Source organism: Zingiber officinale, chromosome 11B, assembly GCF_018446385.1.
Source record: "Zingiber officinale cultivar Zhangliang chromosome 11B, Zo_v1.1, whole genome shotgun sequence".
Taxonomy (NCBI): Eukaryota; Viridiplantae; Streptophyta; class Magnoliopsida; order Zingiberales; family Zingiberaceae; genus Zingiber; species Zingiber officinale.
The window spans coordinates 57,709,207-57,728,287 of record NC_056007.1 but is presented as its reverse complement, the minus strand read 5'-3'; the positions used below and the strand labels follow the sequence as shown (position 1 = coordinate 57,728,287).

The window sequence follows — 19,081 nt, the reverse complement described above, 5'->3', positions numbered from 1 at the left end:
TCATGTTTATATGCCTACTGCTTGTTGGTATGTGATAGTTTTTAAACATGATATCAGTAGTTATATAACTGTGATTACCTTAGTTATGTTATGTTCTTTATGTCTTTAGAAATGGCACGAGGACGCCCAGCTAGAAGGGCACTAGCTACTGAGCCCCAGCAAGAGGCAGGCAGTTCAGTGCCTCCTCCAGACCTTACAGCATTAGTTGCTCAGTTATAGCAGCAGCTAGCTGAACAGCAACAGGAAATAGCCACCTTAAAGGCTAATCAGCAGAATACCCCCACAGTCACCCCGGAACCGAATTTGACTACTCTGATAGTCTTAGAGGTTCCACCAGCTCAGCCTACAGCACCAGCACCAGCCCCAGTAGTCCCAGCAGCTGAGCCAAGAAAGGAAGCCTATCTGATCCACTGGCAGCGAGTTAAGCCAGAGAACTTCTCAGGCACTAGTGAACCATGGGATGCACAAGCCTGGTTCAAAACACTGGAGAGCACGATGGAGCTTCTGGACTGGCCAGAACACGAGATGGTGAAGTGTGCCTCCTTCTGCCTGACAGGAGACGCACACATGTGGTGGGAAAGGATCAGAACGAAGTGCCCAGTGAACCAGATGTCATGGGCTGACTTCGAGAAAGAGTTCTTCGAGGAGTTCTTTCACGTGCGGGTTACAAACCGCCACTACGACGAGTTCACTGAGTTTCGCCAGGGCAACCTTTCAGTTGAAGAAGCCGTGAATAAATTCAACAGGTTGGCTCGTCTATGCCCAGAGCTAGTCAGCACAGAGAAGGAACGAATCCGGTTGATGCTCAAGATGCTGAGGCCAGAGATAGCAGTGAACGTGGCTGGTGGCATACATAGGCCACAAACCACAGAGGAGTTAGTGAGCAGTGCCTTGACCACAGAACATTACCAGAACAGCATAAAGCAGCAGAAGCAGGTCTCCTCAGAGTCCAAAAGCCAAGGAAACTCTCACACTCAAAAATAGCAAGGCCACAGCTCTAACTGGAAAGGGAACTCCAACAGCAAGCGCAAATCAGGAAGTGACCCAAAAGGAGGACCATCTAGCAAGCGACCCAGTTATCCAAAGTGTGCTACTTGTGGGAAATTCCACCCAGGGGTTTGTCGCAAGGGCACACGAGGATGCTTTGAATGTGGACAAGAAGGGCACATGGCCAAGCAGTGCCCGAACAAGACCGGTCTTCCTCAGCCCCAACAGATTCAGTATGCAGGCCAGCCAGCTCATTTATATCAAATGCAGGCCGCTCTAGAAGGTCCGCTTATCAGCCAGGGCAGATTAGAAGCCCCTCCAGCTATGGCGAATGCGAGGATCTACTCACTCACCAGAGAGGACGTAGCCAATGCCTCGACAGTTGTCACAGGTCAGATTAGCATTTTTCAGTATAGTGCTACTGTTCTATTTGTTACTGGGGTAACCCATTCATATATAGCCAGGGCGTTCTCCGAAAAATTAGAAATACCCTCAGAGGTACTCAGTGGTCAGTTTTTGACGGCACTACCTTCAGGAGAGATCATGGCATCCACGCACTGACTCAGAGCAGTGCCCGTCATTATAGCAGACAGGGAACTCTTTTGTGATCTGATCCTGCTGGAAATGACTGACTACGACGTCATCCTTGGAATGGACTTCCTGGTCAGATACGGTGCTTCAATAGAGTGCCGTAAACAGAAGGTTGTATTCCAACCCGAAGCAGAAACACAGTTCGAGTACATCGGAGAACCAAAGAGAAAAGCCAGAAAATTTCTCTCAACTATAAAGGCACAGAAGTTGATGGATACGGGTTGTACGGGGTACCTAGCACATGTAGTCAATACCAGCCAGGACAAGGACCAACAGCTAGCAGGAGTCCGAGTTGTATGTTACCAGGCCTAGCACCAGTTAGGTAGATTGAATTTGAGATAGAGCTCTTCCCCAGCACCAATCCTATTTCCAAAGCGCCATATCGCATGGCTCCAGCAGAGCTGAAGGAACTTCAGGAGCAACTACAGGAGCTGCTCGACAAGGGTTTCATACGCCCTAGTCACTCACCATGGGGAGCGCCTGTGTTGATCGTGAAGAAGAAGGATGGAAGCATGCAACTGTGCATAGACTACAGATCACTGAACCAAGTCACAATCAAGAACAGGTATCCCCTTTCCAGAATTGATGACCTGTTCGACCAGCTGAAGGGAGCAGCAGTGTTCTCCAAGATAGATCTCAGATCAGGTTATCATCAGGTCAAGGTTAAAGAAGGGGATATACCCAAGACAGCATTCAGAAATAGATACGGACATTACGAGTTCGTAGTCATGCCTTTTGGCGTGACCAATGCTCCAGCTACATTCATGGATCTCATGAACAGAGTATTCAGGGAGTATTTAGATAAGTTTGTTATTGTGTTTATCGATGACATTCTTATCTACTCAGGAACTCAGGAAGAACATGCAGAGCACCTGAAGACAGTACTACAGACACTTCAGCAGAACCAGCTATACGCCAAGTTCACGAAATGTGATTTTTGGTTAGATCAGGTGTCCTTCCTGGGTCACATCATCTCTAAGGATGGTATTATGGTAGATCCCAGCAAGATCTAAGCAGTAAGTAACTAGAAGAGACCTAAGAACGCCAGTGAAATCAGGAGCTTTCTGGGATTAGCAGGATATTACAGAAAATTCGTAGAGGACTTCTCCAGGATAGCCTCCCCACTGACAGCTCTTACCAGAAAGAACTGGAAATTTCAGTGGACAGAGGACTGTGAGAACAGTCAATGAGCTAAAAGGAGATTGACCGGTTCTATTTTGGCTCTACCAGACAACACCAGCAGCTTTAACATCTATAGTGATGCCTCCAAATTGGGACTAGGAGCAGTACTGATGCAAAATGGCCAGGTGATAGCCTATGCCTCCAGGCAACTCAAGGACTATGAGAAGAATTACCCTACTCATGACCTTGAGCTTGCAGCAATGGTGTTCGCTCTAAAATTTTGGAGACATTACTTGTATGGAGCTCAGTGCAGAGTGTATACAGATCATCAGAGTCTGAAGTACTTCTTCACTCAAAAGGATCTGAATATGCGACAACGCAGATGGCTTGAGCTGGTCAAAGACTACGAAATAGATATCCTCTACCATCCAGGGAAAGCCAATAAGGTGGCCGACGCACTTAGCAGAAAATCCAGTGCTACCTTATTATCTCTTACAACCATGTCACCGCCCCTACAGAAGGAGATCGTAGATTTCAGTCTTGAACTCATCGTTGGACAGCTCTCTACTATGACCTTAGAGTCTACCTTGCTTGGTGATGTTCAGTCAGCTCAGGAGCAGGACCCTGAAATTCAGAAAATCAAGCAAGGGCTAGCAGAATCAGAAAGTAGAGAATTCAGAGTGTCCGATAGCGGGGTGTTGTATTTCGGTGACAAACTCTGTGTTCCCGATCAGGAGGAGCTACGGAGACAGATTTTAGATGAGGCTCACAAGACTCCCTATGCGATGCATCCAGGTTCCACCAAAATGTACCAGAAAAAACCATTTTGGTGGCCCAGGATGAAGCGAGACATCGCCAGATATGTTAGCATCCGCCTCACCTGTCAAGGACATCAGCGACCAGGAGGAGTTCTGCAGCCTATACAGATTCCAGAGTGGAAGTGGAAGGATATCTCTATGGATTTCATAGTGGGACTGCCCAGAACCACAAATGGTTTTGACGCCATCTGGGTAATAGTCGACAGGTTGACTAAATCAGCCCATTTCTTAGCTATCAAGATATCCTACTCCATGGAGAAGCTAGCTCAGTTGTATCTGCAGGAGATCGTCAGACTACATGGAGTCCCACGAACCATCATTTCAGATAGAGACAGCAGATTTACATCACACTTCTGGGAGTGTGTACAGTCAGCGTTGGGCACTAAGTTAAAGTTCAGCACAGCATTCCATCCTCAGACAGATGGTCAGACGGAGCGAGTAAATCAGGTACTCGAAGATATGCTCCGAGCGTGTGCCCTAGACTTCAAGGGAAGTTGGTGCAAATATCTGAGTTTAGCAGAATTTGCATACAACAACAGCTATCAGGCCACTATCGGCATGGCACCTTACGAGGCTTTCTAAGGGCGGAGGTGTAGATCTCCAATCTGCTAGTATGAGAGTGGTGAACAGAAAGAACTAGAACTTCAGACAGATCTAGTAGCAGATACCACAGCAGCTATCCAGCAGATCCGCCAGAGGATAGAGACAGCTCAGAGCCACCAGAAGAGGTATACGGCGCAGACCCTTAGAGTTTTCGGTTGGGGATTCAGTGTTCTCGAGTGGCTCCCATGAAGGAGTAATGCCGTTTTGGGAAAAGGGCAAGCTAAGTCCCGATATGTGGGACCATATCTTATTAGCAGAGAGTGGGCAAGGTAGCATATGAGCTAGAGCTACCCAGGAAATGTCACCGTCCACAACGTATTTCATGTCTCTATCTTTGAAGAAGCATACCCAGATGCCACCTGTGTGATTGAGCCCATCAGGATCCGCGAGGACCTCAAATGATAGTCGGCTATTCGATAATAGACCGAAGCGGTTAAGAAATTGAAAACAAGGAAGTACCATTAGTCAAAGTCATTTGGCACACTCACACAGCAGAAGTGGGAGGATAAGATAAGATGGAAGTACCCAGAATTATTCTAAGTTTGAGGACGAACTTTTTATAAGGTATGGGGGATTGTAATGCCCGAAAATTCTCGAAACTGCATTATAAATATTCTATGATTTTTCTGGAATTTTTAGATATTTTTCCGGAATTTTCCGAGTAGCGGAAGCAACAAAAATAATTAGAACCGCAAAATAGCTTAGGCGGGAATCGAACCCGAGACCTATGGCTTAGGGATAATGTTGGGAACCAGTTGAACCCAGCAGGGCCGTGCTGAAAGGAAAGGGGACCAATTATATTTATAATTGGGTTGGCCGAATTAGTTACTTAGTATAAATAGGAAGGTTAAGTTGGGGGTTGGTTTATTTTGAGAACTTGGTTCGGCAACATCAAATTTCACCGTGACCTATCCCTCTCCCAAAAACCTTCACCGCCGCCCACTCCTCTTCTTCCTCCTCTCTCGGCGCCCAAGCCCCAAGGGCTCTCGGATCATCTTCCGGCGACGACTCCAACACGAAAGAGGTTCTTCTCCGCGAGAGGAACGCAAAGACGTGAGCGGATCGTCGAGAAGGTCATCTCCACCGGAATTCTAGCGAATAGAATCGTAAGAAATTACGAACAGGAGGTAAGAAACCCCTCACCTGCAGTATAATAGCTACCGTTTGATTTCCTGTGCATTAGTTTAGTTATATGTGTATGTTTTCGACATATAAGGTGTATTTAACCTTCCTCGCAGGTTTAGGGATTTAGTGAGTACCTTTAGATGGGCCGGACACGTCTTTTCTCCTTCAGTTGGAGGTTTAGATGCTGTTGGGTGCCTAAAGGTAGTCTCCCTAATAGAGAGGGGAGTTAAAGCACACTAGGTGGTCGATTAAATAACTAGCTTAGAAAAAAAATGCAACCTAGGTATTTTTATTAGCACAGTTGAATGCATTAGAAGCATCTAAATCAGTAAATCAGTTATCCTAGCTTATATGGGACTACGGTCCAATGGGTGGGCTCCCACAGTCGCCTCTAGGTTCAGACAACCTAGCTCTAGGTTCAGATAACCTAGAAATAGCTATTTAGAACAGTTGAGCTATACTCAGTATTTTACTTTTCAGTTGGCACTGTACTGGATTAGATATCCATTAGGCTGGGCTCCCATAGTCGGTCCCTAGGTTTAGATAACCTAGCAGCTCTACTAAATTCAGGATTTGCAACCCCGGGTCTGGTTAGAGATGCGCGCATAGCAAGTACAGCAGCAGCATGATTACTATTTTCACTTATTATGATATTAGCTTTCAAACTCTTAATCTAATCCAGTGATTATAGTTTAAGATTAGTTTTGGCTTAGTTCAGTTTCAGTCAGTATCATGCTCCAGCTTAGCTTTTCCGTGTGAATATTCATAATAACTTTATGTGTTGTTGTTATTCATGTTTATATGTTCATCTTTAGATATGCCATGATTGTATGCTTATATGCCATGCCATGCTTAGTTTATTCAGTATATCCAGCATAGGTTTTAAACAGCATGATTTAAAATCATATTTGCATCGTTGCATGTTTTTTTGAGGTAGATGGTTTCTTACTAAGCTTTTTAGCTTATAGATACTACTTTTCTTATACTGCAGATAAAGGTAAAGGAAAAGTGGACCAGTAGCGGAGGCTGTAGGTCAATGCAGATCAAGATGTGTGTGAAAGGAACTGGAATAAAAGATCCTCAGGGGTTTTCGCAAGTTTAAATAGTAGAAGTCTTAGTATTTCTTCTTTTATGCAATTTTGAACCTTAGAGTGTTTAAATCATGGGAGATTCATTTAGTTTGTTAGTAATTATGTTAGAATGCTGGTTAATAGTTGTTAGAATGTATTTTCATTGATTTTATAATTGTTGTGTGAGATTTTGGCACGCCAAAGTGCTGAAATCAGAGTTCTCGGGCGAAATCAGAACTCTGATCGGTCTCCAGACCGATCAGAGCCTGGGCAGTGCCACTGGATCGGTCAGCTGACCGATCCAGATAGATACAGTATGCTACTGTATCCTGACTGCAGGCGTTTCGGGTGCCTGGATCGGTCAGTCGACCGATCCAGACATACCTGGATCGGTCTGACCGACCGATCCAGCCACACCTGGATCGGTCAGCCGACCGATCCAGTTGGGAACAGAAACTTCTCCAGCTTCGATCGATCTATAGATCGATCAGCAGGCCGGTAGGTAGTTGGGAAGTTAGGTTCTAGTCCCTAGCTCAGTTGGAATGTTCAGTTTCCCCTCCTTAGCATATGTACACCAGCAAAGAAGGTCTTTAGACCTTTCTTATCAGTTGTATCCGTCATTAGTAGAGTAAAATTTAAATTAGCCCAGCTTTCCGCACAGTATAGTTTAGCATTATTGTGACGATCGGCCTTACAGCCAGTGCCCAGAAGGCGGGTCGTTACAAGTTGGTCCCGGGCGCCCGGACCACCTTTTTCCAGCAGGTTCCTCACCTGCAAAACAAGGTTTGTCCGAGCAAAATCCCCTGCAAGACAGTGTTAGAATCTGATAAAACACAGTAAGGAATAACTGACAGTCTTCGGACTGTCCGAGTCTGACTTCGGATTCCCAATCGGAAACCCTAGGTCGACCCAGCGCCTACTGTTCCCTCTACGGGGAACGCGTCCTCACCTACTCCCCTCAGGAGAGATTACCTGATGCCAGTCCGGTCCTCCAGACCGACTGGACTTTCCGCCTAGGGTTACCACCCCCTAGGACCTAGGGTTACCGCCCCCTAGGGTTTTTCTCCACCTAGGGTTACCACCCCCTAGGACCTAAGGTTGCCGCCCCTTAGGGTTTTCCTCCACCTAGGGTTACCGCCCCCTAGGACCTAAGGTTGCCGCCCCTTAGGATTTTTCTCCACCTAGGGTTACCGCCCCCTAGGACCTAAGGTTACCACCCCTTAGGATTTTCCCTTTGCCTAACCGCAGCTAGGACTTTCCTGAAACACTTACTCAACACGTTAGATCACTACAAACCTTAACTTTGAATCCTTTGCCATTATCAAAACTCAGGTTCGATCGTCGGATGCTTCCCGCACCAACATGTAGTCGGAGCACACACGCACTTGGGGATCGCCGTCACGATGCCGCAAGCAGAGGAGGAGGAGTTGGTCGACAAAGTCCGCCTTGCGCCCCGCGGCGACGACCCTTGTTGATGGTGGCTGTAGTGGTGGTGGTGGTGCTCCTCCTCCTTCAAATCATCGCCATTGGCGATGAAATTGGACGGCCATCTCTCTTTTTGATTCTTTCAAATCATCGCCATTGGCGATGAAATTGGACGCCATCTCTCTTTTAGATCCTGAAGTCGAAAATTACATACACAAACAACAAACAATAACAGTAGTTGAAAAAACTACTGGAATGCGAAGAATGCCTCATCTTCTCAACCAGAGGGAGGAGTTGGAGGAGATGCGGTGTGGTTGGACGGAGAAGCAAGGGTGTCGTGTCTTGATCCTGATCGGGAGAGGAAGGGGCGTCGATCTAGGAAGGTGAAGAGGGAGATGAGGTTGAGAGAGATGGTCGGAGGTTTAGGTTTAGGTTTAGGCTGAGAGAGATGGTCGGAGGTTTAGGTTTAGGCGAGAGAGATGGTCGCGCGGAGGAAGGGGCGCGATATAGATTTAGGTTTGGAGGGAACTTTACAGTGTTGTAAATTTCGGCTGGTGGGAAAATTAAAATACTTTATTTTGGTTTATTAACACCGGGTTTTTAAAACCGCTGTTAAAATCGGTGTCTATTAACGAAAAAAAGGGCGCTCATAGACATCGCCTAAAAAACCGATGTCTATAAGCTAAAATCTGCGTTCATAGACACCGGTTTTTGGAAAAACCGGTGTAAAATACTTAAAGACATCGGTTTTTTCTTAAAACCATTGTCGTTCCACTGATGTCTATGAGGGTTTTTGTTGTAGTGTAACTTATCTATTCTTAATGGTTTAGATTTGAATCTCAACCGGAACTTAACACTATTGGTTCAAATCTACCTAAGTTATTAATTCCATAAATATTAATTTCCAAAATTGGCTTCCAAGACTACATGGCGAGGCACATGACCTTCTTGGATATGAGTGCAATCACCACCGCCTAGGCAAAGCCTTTTAAGGAAAGCTAATATTTATTTTATTAAATAACTCTAGGTTAACCAAAAAGAACAATCGAATCTCAAATTCTAAAAAGAAGAAAACACAAACTCGAAAAACTATTTCGAAAACTCTAGAATCATATGTCTCTTGTGTTTGGTATTTCCAAAAATAACAATACAAAGAAAACTAGTATGATGCGAAAAACAATTACTAGTTATACCTTTCTTTGTAAGCAAAAATAGCCTCTTGATCTTCTACCGTATTCGTCTTCTAACCTCGGACGTTGTGTGGGCAAAGATCTTCCGAGACGAGAACCACCAAGCACCTTCTTCTTCCTTCTAGGTTTCGGCCACCACAATTCTCCAAGAGAGTAGAGGTCCGGCTACCACCACCAAGCTCCAAGGGATGCAAGAAACAAAACCTCCTTTCTCTCCTTCTTCTCCTAACTAGAACCGGCCAACATCAAGAGCACCAAGAGGGGTTGCCGCCGGCCACAAGAAGAAGAGAAGAGGGAGAAGCTAGGGTCGGCCACCAAGGAGGAAAAGAGAGGAGAAGAATAATAGAGTCGTTAGCCATGAAGGCACCTCTACCCCTTCTTTTATAATCCTTGGTCTTGGCAAATAAGGAATTTTAAATAAAAAACTTCCTTAATTCTTTTGCCATGAAAAGGAAAATTTATTTAATTAAAAATAATTTTCTCTTCTCAATATACATGGCCGACCACTTATTTCCCCAAAATAAGGAGAGTTTTAATTAAAACAAAAATTAAAACTTCCTAATTTGTCTCCAGAAATTTATAAAATATTTCTCCAATAATTTTCCCTTCATGGTGGTTTGTAAAAATAAAATTTTATAAATTAAAATCTTTCTTTTAAACATGTGGATAAAAAGGAAGTTATCTCTAAAAAATAAAATCTCTTTTAATCTACAAATAAGAAAAGATATCAAATCTTTTCTTAATCTTTTGTAGGAACTTATAAAAGAGAATATTTAATTTTTAAACTCTCTTTTAAATCATGAACATGGTTAAACAGGAAAGTTTTCTCAAAATTAAAATCTACCTTTCAATCTACAAATAAGGAAAGATTTCAAATTTTTTCTTGATCTTTTGTAGAAAGCTATAAAAGGAAAGATTTAAATTTTAAACTTTCTTTTAAAACCATGATATCCACATAAGAAATAATTTTAACAAAAAACCTTTTTAATATGATGTGATTGGCCACCTAAGCTTGGCTCCAAGCTATTGGCCGGCCACCTTAAGGCTCAACCTTTAGGCTTGGCTGGCCCTAAGCTTGAGCTTCAAGCTTGGCTTGGCCGGCCCCTATTGGTTGGGTAAGAAGGTGGGTATGTGGTGGGTATAAATCTCTATATACAAGAGGCTATGATAGGGACCGAGAGGAGGAATTGGTTTTGGTCTCCTGATGAAATTAAGCATCCCGTGTTCGCCCCGAACACATAACTTAATTTCATCAATAATAATTCATTCCACTAAAGAACTATTATTGAACTACCGCACCAATCCCAAATTATATTTTTGGGCTCCTTCTTATTATGAGTGTGTCAGTCTACCTGTGTTTAAGATAATGAATGTCCACTAATTAAATGAGTTACTGAAAACTCACTTAATTAATATCTTAGTCCAAGAGTAGTACCACTCAACCTTATTGTCATGTCAGACTAAGTCCACCTGCAGGGTTTAACATGACAATCCTTATTAGCTCCTCTTGGGGTCATTCTTAACCTAGATTACTAGGACACAGATTCCTTCTATAATCAACAACACACACTATAAGTGATATCATTTCCTAACTTATCGGGCTTATTGATTTATTGAACTAAATCTCACCCATTGATAAATTAAAGAAATAAATATCAAATATATGTGCTTGTTATTATATTAGGATTAAGAGCACACACTTCCATAATAACTAAGGTCTAGTTCTTTTATCAAGTCAGTATAAAAAGAACTTACCGAAAATGGTCCTACTCAATACACTTAGAGTGTACTAGTATAATTTATTAGTCAACATAAACTAATACCGAATTACACTACGACTATTCCAATGGTTTGTTCCTTTCCATCTTAGTCGTGAGCAACTGTTTATAATTTATAAAGAACTGATAACATGATCTTCTGTGTGTGACACCACACACCATGTTATCTACAATATAAATTAATTGAACAACTACATTTATCATAAATGTAGATATTTGACCAATGTGATTCTTATTTCTAGATAAATATTTATACCAAAAGCTAGGCTTTTAGTATACACTCTAACAAGTAAAACCTAGGGTTTACTGTGAGGAGTTTAAATATTCAATTTCTTTAAAAGGCTTTGTCTAGAAGTGGTGGATGATCCCATAACCAAGAAGGCTGAGTGCCTTGCCAACGACCTGGAAGACAATCCTTGAAATAGATATTTAATCAACTTCTGTAATATGGTTTAACTTTTGATGAACACATGGGTTGAACTTGGATTAATAATGTTAAGTTTCATTTGCAATCCAAGTTTAACTTCTGAAGATCACATGGGATGAACTTGGATTAATAATGTTAAGTTTCGTTTGCAATCCAAGTTTAACTTATGAAAAACACATGGGTTTCTAGGAAAATTTCTGTGCTTGTACAAATTTTTGTACAAGGGAAACAGAATGGAATTTCGAGTAGCACCCAACAATTGGTATCAGAGCTAGTTTTTTGCCTCTGTGTGTTTAGTTTTCAGTTAAATTATGCACTTTTCATACATAAATTTTGGCAAGATAATATGAGGATGTGCAAATAAATTAACTCTATGGTTGCAGGCATCCTAGTTCCAACTATTATGGCCCTATTGTGTTTGTGTGTGATTGGACCTTCAGGCATGTTAAGGGCATTTTATGTGTGTGCATGATTGTAATTATTAAATACAGCAGGAGCCGTATTAGTTTTTAGGATTTTACATTCTGTTCGATCTAGAGTACATGTACATTCTCTTGTGGAATATAAGATCGATAAATGTAAAATTTATTTTTGTCGCAGATCGTATCCTAGAAAGGTGTGGTGCTATTTGTGAACCAGAGGCGCAGCAGAAAAGGAAGCAAGATAGATGCGATGACATGACCCGTTGGCGGAGGCTAGGGTTGGTGGCACACGGAGGATAGCTATGGATGAGGCCATAATAGTTAGAAATTTTTTTTCATATTTAATGCCTTTTATGCTATTTATATGTGTTGTGTGTGTAATATATGCGAAATTATTTTTAGGGTTATTGTGGAATAACCTTAGGAAAATTTTTAAGAATTTTTAGAAGTTTTTCTGAGTTAAAGGGAGTCCATATGACTCATTTTGAGGGATATATCGATATGGCTAGATAGAGGCAAGTTTAGAATACCCAAATTAAGTGGGAATTGACTAAGGTTAAACTTAGGTTTTAATTGAGCTAACCTAAGGTTTGGGTTAACCTCGCTATAAAGCGCCGAAGCCTTTTCTTTTTCCCCCGACTTTCTCCTCTGTTCTTCCTCTGCTTCTCGCGACTTCGGACTTCACGCGACCGAGATCGGTGATTTCTTCTTCTCTCGATGGCACCGGCGAGGAGCAGATCTTGGAGGGTTGAGAAGAAGGGGTTAGCTATAGCCGAACTCTCCTTCTCCCCAGCCCTTCTCTCCCCTCTGGTCTCGGTGAACAGCGACGACGGATCTTCAATCGGTGGATTTCGCCAGCTGTCGGGAGGGAATCGAGGGCATCAGCGTTGGATCTGGGCAGCGTCGACCGATTGGGTGAGATAAGAACTACTGCCTTCTTCCCGATCTCTTTCTCTGTTCGTCGAAAAGAACAGATCGTGCCCTAGCCGCGATCTTGAGGTAAGGGTTTGGTTTTCCTTTTTGATCGTGAATTTGAAACCCTAATCTGTCTTTCTGGAATTGATTCGGCTGATCTTTCTGGGAAGCAGGAGTTTGTGTTTTGATCTGCGGCCATCACAATTCTGTTAGGGATTTTCTTTCCTCCATCGGATATTGCGATCGTTTCCGGTGATTGAAGGGTGCAGTGGTAAGAAGAGAAACTTTTATTACTAGATTGTATTGGTGAACAGAACTTTTAGTCCTTACTGTCTTGTTGTTCTTGATCCGACTAGTAAAGTTACAGTGGGTAGGTTTCTGTTGGTAGAGATTAGATGTGATGTTTAATTCTTGTTCTTTTCTCATGATCGAACATTAGATGCATTAAGTCCTGTGTAATGTTTGAAGCTGGGATCAAAGGTAGAAGCAACAAGAACCGGTTGTTTAGGTGTTAGAAGTTTTAATGTGTTGTCTCATTAGAATCTCTGTGGACTGTGTTGATCAAGATTAGCTATCAGTAAGATAAGATTTGCTAGGTTGAAAAATCAGAGATTGTAAATGTAGATTAACCTGAATCTGAAATGGATTTCCATGATGTTTAGGTTTACATTCTTGTTAGGTGATAATGGAAGGATTAGGGATAACTAAGAACGTAATGGGAATTTAATTCTTAGATATATTTAGCTGGGTTGAAATTTAATTTAAACCTACCCGTGGAAAGGAGTTGTAACTGTAGCTAACTATTTACTTTAAAGTTGGTTATTTATGTAAAGGTGATTCAATTATGTGTGATATATATATATATATATATATATATATATATATGTATATTACATGGATTGAATATGTGACACAGGACCTTGATTGGCGACGTTCTACATGAAGTGGGTGGTTCTGTTGATACAAGATATATTGAGGCGGGTATTTCTTTCTTATCTCCTATTTAGTTCATTGAACTATAAAGCATGGTTATACTTGGTTATTTAGGTTGCGTTCCTTAAATCTATTTATTGCTGCTTTTCCTGCTTGTCACTTTTGCTTGATCTTGGATTTGATCTAGTTTGATTTGGTACAGTCTCGATCCTTGTTATCTAGAATTCTATTGTATATACACATGTAGAGTGTTGTAGGGATGACTGTATTGGATATTTGTGGTCTATATCTATCTAGGTTGTGATCGGTAGGTGTTGTGGGTTCTACATGATTGACATTCCATCTGCATAGTGGTATGTGTAGTTACGTCTATTGTGGTTATTGGAGGTGTTTATGAGGTTTGGGGTTGTTGCGTGGATGATAATGATATATATATATATATATATATCATGTTCATCATTCATTGCATCTGATGACCATTATCTCCCTTGTGATTGAGAGAGTCATCAGTTGGTTTGGTTTAGCACCGCACACTCGGCCACTCATGGGTAGTGGTAGCTGGAGTAGTTGTCGCTTGTCCTGTTGTGCCACCCGGTCACGATGTTTAGTGAGATCCGTAGTTGTGAGCAGTCAGGGACCCTGATGCTATGTAGCTAGATAGCTACTAGAGGACTGTCCGCCTCGACCACTCTATTGTGGGCTGGAGGGTAGTACAGTCGTCACAGACCCAAGCCTCTCGGCCATACAAGGGTCGTGGTGTCTAGAGAGGTGGCGGGGATGACCATGGAGCATGCTTGCACTTTTGCATATGATGCACAGTGCATCTGTGGGGATATTTTTGCATACATGCTTACTAGATATTAGTCGCATGTGATTGTGTATTGTTGCATTTGTTTGAGCTATGTATGCTGCATATGGATGTCATGCCGCATACATGTCATTTACTTTACATATATTTGCTGTCGTATATGTATTACACAGGTGTCAGGAGTATGTTGTTGACTCGTTGAGTTTACAGATCATGGTATCATGGTATTGATTCTTTTCGGGTATGTACATTTATGTTATATGCATTTATTATGTCAGGTTCATTCATATACCATTGATGTATTAGATATAGTTAGATGTATTATACTTTTGACAGCATGATTCTATTCTTTACTTATGGAGACTGTATTCTTGATTCCTACTTTATTATGAAGACCATGCTTTATTCTGTCCATTACCCGCTGAGTTACTGATGTGGGTAGATTATATACTCTTTTATGCATGTTTTTACGCACATTTACATACTTTGAGCATGCTTGATCTATGCATTTTTATACTTCCAGCTTTCCTTTTAGCATATTTACTCTTTTGGTTCGGAGATCTGTTTTTTGTGCATTTTCTGTACACAGGAGTCAAAATTGGTGAATATTGTGCGTCCTCGGACAAAATTGGAAGGAATTGAAGGGAGAGAGCATCAGGCCGTGTACTACACACGGCCGTGTAGTTTTAACAGGAAGGGAAGAGGACATGGCCGTGTGAATCTCACACGGCCATGTCTTGATTTGAAGGAATTAGAGCAGATGCTTTACATTGCCGTGTAGATCTACATGGCCGTGTGAGGTTTCCAGAGGCCAAGCAGGTGGTGGCCGTGTGCACCACACGGCCGTGTAGCATTTCCAGAGAACAGAAGGGTCCTGGCCGTGTGAGTCACACGGCCGTGGAGCCGGTCGTGTCATGGGGCCGTGTGGCGCCCGATTTCCTCCTCTATTTAAACCCTCCTTCATGAATTGAAAGGGATCTCTCCCCTTTGGGAGAAGGCAAGATTTGGTGGTTTCCTCCCATTCTTTGGAGGATTTCTGGGCGATTCGAGGCCGGAGCGAGGATTGGATCCGAAGACGAGGCTTCTTCGTAGATAAGTTTTCTCTTTTCCCCTTTTTCTTGGTTTCTTGGATTGGGGATTTAAGAAATGCTTGTAATCTTTATTTCTTCGGGTATTCTTCCTCGATTCATGTTGTAGATCTTGTATTCTAGGATTAAGGGAGTATTTGTATGATGGATTGATGTAATCTCTTGTGGATTTGCCAATTTCTTGTTTCAATGACATTGTCTTGCTTGTATCAATTAGATCTTGAATGATTAATGGTGATTTGTGCTTAATTCTCATTCTTGATTGATTGTTTGGATTTCTTGTGGATTTTGTAAAGATAAACTCTCACTCGATCATCCGAGGGATCCACGTGACAGGTGCAAGCCCGTGTAAGGACGTTTGAGAGATAATCTTGAAGAGGAAATAGGAATATTCAAGAGAGTAGGATGGATCTTGTGATTAGTTTCTTGTATCTTAATAGATTAATAAGTTGTGGGCTTCTATGTTGATATCCGAGGAAGGCATAGTAATAGGTGCGCTTCTGTGTAAGGACAACGTAGGTTCACGTCTAATTGATCATATTTAGATACATTTCTCAGTCCTTAGCCGGTTATCTATTGCAAGAGAGAACCGGCAACTTTCTACAAGTGTTTGACAATTGAGGGATAAGAATTGGTGAACCATTTACATTCAAGAAATCTTACAAAGAAACCGAAACTCCTAGAATCTCCCTTTATCATAACCCAAAACACTAAACTCTTGTTTGTTGATCTTTAATATTAGATTTGTTTACCTTCACTTTGCATTTGAAACAATTGGATAGTTGTTTAGCTAATTCGCATTGAGACATTTCTAGTGCTTATTCCGGTCCCTGTGGATACGATAATCTTTTATATTACTTGTACATTTACGGAGAGCGAACAAGTTTTTGGCGCCGTTGCCGGGGACTGCGCTATAACATTAGGAATTATCAATTGAGTTAGACTAAACATAACATTTGTTTTCCTTTCATATTGCATAGTTGTAACTAATCATTAGATTTCTGTTTTTACTTTCTTGTATAACTTTTACTTCTTGTTAATTCTTTTTGTACAAATTCAATTCTGCATTTTTGATTCTTTTATTTTTCTGTTGAATTGTCATTTGCTATCTTGTTCTTGTGTATGCGAAGATCTAACTTTGCAGGGGAATTCTTTCCTTTTGACCCTGAGATTGACAGAACTTTCCATAAAAGAAGAATTCTGCAAAGGCAAATTGAAGAACAGGAACATTTGAACATGGCGAATAGACCACTCAAGGATTATGCAACACCTTATGCAAGAGGTTTTCGATCTAGTATTTCAAGACCTTCAGTGGAAGCTAATAACTTTGAGATCAAACCCGCAATTATATCTATGGTGCAGCAGAACCAATTTGGTGGAGGACCTCATGAAGACCCCAATCAACACTTAGAGGTCTTTTATGAAATATGTGGTACCATGAAAATGAATGGAGTTCCTTCAGAAGCAGTTAGATTATTATTATTTGGGTTTTCTTTAAGAGATAGGGCAAAGCAATGGCTGAATTCTTTGGCCCCTAATAGCATCACCACTTGGGAGCAGTGTGAGCAACAGTTTCTTGATAAATTCTATCCACCAAGCAAAACAGCTCATATGAGGAATTTAATTGCAAGCTTCAAGCAAACTGACTCAGAATCTCTTTTTGAAGCATGGGATAGATATAATAGTATGCTCAGACAATGCCCACATCATGGGTTGGAAAGATGGTTAGTGTTGCACACTTTTTATAATGGTATCAACTATCATACCAAAGTGTCCCTTGATTCAGCTGCTGGAGGGGCACTTATGAATAAAAGTTTAGATGAAGCTGAAGAAATTATTGACAGTGTAGCACAAAATCATCATCAATGGGCAAATGAAAGAAGTGGTGGCTATTCTTCTGTAAACCCAACAATTAAAGTTTGATGTAGATGCAGTCACTCTTTTGTCTGCAAAATTAGACGCTCTTACAAAGAAATTTGAGAATATGGGGACTAGTGCTAATATGGTCAATGCTATTAGTACATCTTGTGAAGTATGTGGGAGTTCAGAGCACTCAAATGACTCATGTCCATTGGGAGCTATCACTGCACAAATCAATCAACTGGAACAATGTGATGCAATCATGAGTTACAATCAAAGGCAGAACAACCCATACTCAAATACTTATAACCCTAGATGGAAGAGCCATCCAAATTTTTCTTATAGAAATAATCAAGATCAAGGACCATCTATGGGGGCAAGACCAAATTTTCAACATCTATCTTCTCAAGGCTTACCAAAGTCAAATATTGAAAAGATGCTTGAAGAAATTATCTCAAGTCAAAATGAAATGAAGCAAGATTTAGCAAAGCTCATTCAGAAAATGGATAATTCTGAAAAGCATCAAAAGATCCAGGATAGTCAAATTGCCCAACTAGCTTCCTCATCATCCAGAGCACTAGGACAACTTCCAGGAAAACCTGATGTGAATCCTATGGAGCATTGCAATAGAATTGAGCTTAGGAGCGGACGGACCTTGGGAGACTCCCAAGTGACTGCTCCAAAAGGGATACAAAAAGAAGAAGAGCTCTCTCCTCTTATACCAAATCAGATTCAAGATAATGAGGAGAGTACCATTGAGGTTGAAGAGACTCTTCCACTGAACCATCAGAGCAAAGCTGTCCTTTTTCCTCAGAGACTTACAATGCTCAAGAAAGATGAAGAATTTGGCAAGTTTTTAGAAAAAGTTAAGGAAATTTGTGTAGAGGTACCTCTTATTGATGCTATTCTTCAAATGCCTAGATTTGCCAAATTCCTGAAGGATCTCATGTCAAACAAGAGAAGAAGAGGAGAGGTTGAGACCATTGCGCTTAGTGAGGAATGTAGTGCTATTTTGGAGAAGAACACTTCCCCAAAACTAAAGGACCCAGGGAGCTTTTATATTCCATGCAACATAGTAAAAAAAATTTTTGAAAAAGCTTTTTGTGACTTGGGGGCAAGTGTTAGCCTCATTCCCTATTCAATTTGTAATAAATTAGGTCTCAAAAACATTAAACTTACTACTATAACACTTCAACTTGCCGATCATTCCTGCAGATACCCTTTAGGTATTATAGAAGATGTGCCAGTAGAGGTGGATGGGAATGTTATTCCCACAGATTTTGTCGTGTTGGACATGGAAGAGGACCCTAGGATTCCTATCATATTAGGAAGACCTTTCCTTGCTACAGCTGGAGCTATAATTGATGTCAAAAATCATAATCTTTCTTTGGTAATTGGTAAGGAAAGGTTGGAATATGATTTATCTAATATCTCTAACCATGTCTCGTCTCTTTTAAATGCTTGTAGCAGGACAAACATTTATAAACTTGAGGAATGGAATTTCCACCCTCATGGTGTTGGAGTGTATACTGAGAGCCTAAGCTTTGTAAACATTCATTATGAATAAAGAATCACATTTGGTCTAATTATCTACATTTGTTTGTAGTTGTTCATTTAATTTATATTGTAGATAACATAGTATGTGGTGTCACATACAGAAGATGATGTTATCAGTACCTTATAAATTATAAACAGTAGCTCACGACCAGAATGGAAAGGAACAAACCATTAGAAAGTCGTAGTGTAATTAGGTATTAGTTTATCTTGACTATATAATTACACTAGTACACTCAGAGTGTATTGAGTAGGACCATTTGAGGTCGTTCCTTTTATACTGACTTTATAAAGGAACAAAGACCTCAGTTATTATGGAAGTGTGTGCTCTTAATCCTAATATAATAACAAGCACATATGTTTGA

General features: G+C 41.3%; 1 non-coding gene across 1 annotated transcript; it reads right to left on the bottom strand.

Moving 5' to 3' along the window:
- Window positions 1-16,911: 16,911 nt before the first annotated feature.
- On the bottom strand, window positions 16,912-17,017 carry LOC122035578. Its single transcript, XR_006127117.1, has one exon. It is a non-coding gene; the product is annotated as a small nucleolar RNA R71 (small nucleolar RNA).
- Window positions 17,018-19,081: the final 2,064 nt, after the last annotated feature.